Source organism: Mandrillus leucophaeus, unplaced genomic scaffold (assembly GCF_000951045.1).
Source record: "Mandrillus leucophaeus isolate KB7577 unplaced genomic scaffold, Mleu.le_1.0 Scaffold12, whole genome shotgun sequence".
Taxonomy (NCBI): domain Eukaryota; kingdom Metazoa; phylum Chordata; class Mammalia; order Primates; family Cercopithecidae; genus Mandrillus; species Mandrillus leucophaeus.
In genome coordinates, this window is record NW_012100320.1 from 7,115,398 (window position 1) to 7,118,739 (window position 3,342).

Consider the following 3,342-nt stretch of genomic DNA (forward strand, 5'->3'; position numbering starts at 1 on the left):
CACCACTCCGGCTCGGGCTCCGGGCCACCTGGGCAGGCGGCGCGCTGCCTCGACGCGCCTCGACAGCGCTCCTTCTCCGCCAACCCCACGTCAGCCTCTGGAGAAAACTCCAGAGAACCGCTCCTGGGAACCCCCTCACCAGTGTAGCACCGCACAGCCTCAGTCAGATTCTGTTCAGGAAAAGTGGTTTCTATTCCCATTTCCCAGTAAGAAGAGATTCACAAAACTCAGAGGGTACCCAAGCTGACTCAGGAACACCTGCTGGAACTCAGGTCTCCCCTGGCCAAGTGAGTGGATGTCCCTCAAAGGTCTATTGTGAGACATCCCGGTGTCTCCCCGCACCCTGAGGCTTGAATTGTAGAGGCTACAGTGTTTCTTGGGACCCTGGAATACGTGCAGATTCGTCTCCACTGCCACTCCCCAAGCCTCCACACCTGAGGCATTCCAAAGCACCCAGGGACACCGTGCACCCCCTCTTACCCTAACATGAAGCTCTTCTTTGGAACCGTGCCACCTTCTTTCCCCCTTCTAATCACTGACAGTTAAATTCAATGCACATTTATCTCAAGAGCTTTAAATCCAGGCCGTGGACCTTCATCGCGCGTGTGGAGGCTGGCTTTTCCAGCAATGGAGTAAGCCAAGGCAGAGGGTAAGATGGCCAGGATGCAAGGAAAGCCACAGCACAGCGCCTTTTCCTCACTTTCTCAGGAAAGGCTTCCTTCACCCCCTCTTCCCGTCCCCACCAGGTCGGGTCCCAGACACATGTTGATATTCCCCAGCCCGTTCTCCCTCATTTCTCTTCATTGTGCTTAGCAGAGGAGCTAGACATCAATTGGTGTGATTATTTGACTAACTTTTCTCTCCTGTGCAGACTGAAAACACCAACAGGGTACAAATCTCTGGTTCACAACGGAGTACTAAGCCCCCAACACCCAAGAACAAAGTAGGTGGGTGGGTGGATGGATGGGTGAGTACAGGTGGTGTGTGGGTGCACAGAGGACAGAGTGTTCTATCTGGGAGGTGTTGGAAGGGCTTCCCAGAGGAGACGATGTTCAGACAGGGCCCCTGAAGATGAGCTGGAGTTTGAGAAGACTCAGGTTAACATAAGAGAAGTGAGCATTGTGCTCATCTCCCAACCTCACTCTCTTTCGGGTGGCTATCTGGGTTTTACTTCAGTATCTTCACCTCTGCCATTCAGCCACAGACTTGGAGAAGGCGATTCCATCCCTGGTGCGTGTGTGTGTGTGTGTGTGTGTGTGTGTGTGTGTAGGGAGGCATGTGGTTCAGGCTGAAATGAATCAGTATGTTGCCTTTTCCAGCCCATAGTTTCAGAAAGGGCAATATGATAAAAGAAAAAGGTTTTCCGGGAAGCAAGCTTTCTTGCCTTTCTGAAAGAGCCCCTAGAACAAACAAACAAATGAACTAACTTTCTCTTCTCCCCTCTCCTCCTCCTGCCTCCTCTCCCAGGCTGGGACAAGGAACTTTGTAAGCTCAGAAGTTGACAGGGTCAGGGTAGGGAAGGAAGATCTGGCCTCGAGATGAGGTGGACACTGGATGACAGAATGGAGGATCTTGTTAAACCTCTGAATGAAGCCACCCCTTAATCCCGCTCCCCCTTGGGACTTATCAGTTATATGACAGTGAGTCCCCTTTACTGAGTTGAGTTTAAGCCAGCTGAGTTGAATGTAGAACACCCTCACAGCTAGGGAATGAGCTGCAGCCCACGTCCCTGTCTTGCACAAATCTCCAGGTGCATCAGAATGACCTGGAGCACGTGCGAAGAATGCAAATTCCCCAAGGATCAAGGCATGCTGGTGGGTGCCCCAGGCACCTCTGACGTGTGGGTGGTCTGCAGCTTGCGCTTAGAGTCTGCACGCTGCTTGCTAAAGGAGCGCGCTGTGGTGGCTGTCCTAGCTGCACTGCTGCTGGTCTCGCTGGTAACAATTCTACCATTCATTCACCTTCACGGTCCTCACAGGGGCCTTGGGATCAGTCTGTGTGCTTTTGTGTAAGATGGGAGGGAGGGGGGAGAGGTGTGCCCTCATTTGTTCTTTCAACAAATCCTACAGAGCGCCTACTGTGCCCCTGTGCTCTGCAGGACACACGGGAGGAGAACCCCACACTAGGGGAGCTGGCGATCAGCCAGGGAGATGAGACATAACCACGTATTTATTTATTTAATCATAATCTGTTATTTATTAATCTATTTAAAGCCATTTATTATTTCATCACTCTTAAACATTATTTAAATCATACCCAAGGCAGCAGCATATGAGTGACAAGTGCACAATCCAGACTCTAAGGCTGGAGAACTGCAGAGAATTTGGTGAAGGGCTTTATGAAAGCTGTGATTTCTGTTGAATAATAATAATAATTCTTTACGTATACTCAGTGTTTTAATTTATTTTTTCATATGCCATAAACTGTACCATAGAATCCAGTAGTTTTTAGTATCTTCACAAGATTGTAAAATCATCCTCAGTAATTTCACAATATTTTTATCACCCCAAAAAGAAACCCTGTAACCATGAGCAGCCACTCCCCATTCCTTCCCACCAGTCCCTGGTAACCACAAATCTATTTTCTGTCTCTATGGATTTGCCTATTCTGGACATTTCATATAAATGAAATCATACAATACGTGACCTTTTGAGTCTGGCTTCTTTCCCTTAGCATGATGTTTCCAAGGTTCATTCATGTTGTAACATGTATCAGTATTTCATTCACTTTTATTGCCAAGTAACATACCTTTTGTTTATCCATTCATCAGGTGATGCTTATTTCTGTGTTTCCACTTTGGGTTATTGTGAATAATGTGGCTATGAACATTTGTGCTGCCAGTCTTGCTGGTAACAGTTCTACCATTCATTAACATGGCATAATGTTAGCATAATACTCATACAAGTTTTTGTATGAATGTATGTTTTCAGTTCTCTTGGGTATACACCTAGGAGTGGAATTGCTAGTCATATAGTAATTTTATGTTTAATCATTTGAGGAACTGCCAAACTGTTTTCCACAGTTGCTGCATCATTTTAGAGTCCTACCAACAATGTACAAGTGCTCTGTATAGTGTTTTACTATTTTTGAAATCCCTTTCACATCTATGATTTAATTTAATACTCAACAGTCTTGTACAAAATTATATTTATTTTTTATAGATAAAGAGATTGTGTAGTTGAAGGTTCTTTCACTTGCAAGTGACAAAAATTCAACACAATCAAACTGAAGCGGAAAATAGGATGTAAAAGGTCGTGTAACTAGGAAGTGCAAAGGTGTTCTGTCTGCAGGTATGGTTGGATCAAGGCTCTCAAATCAATGTTACTGTTCTCTCTCTGTCTT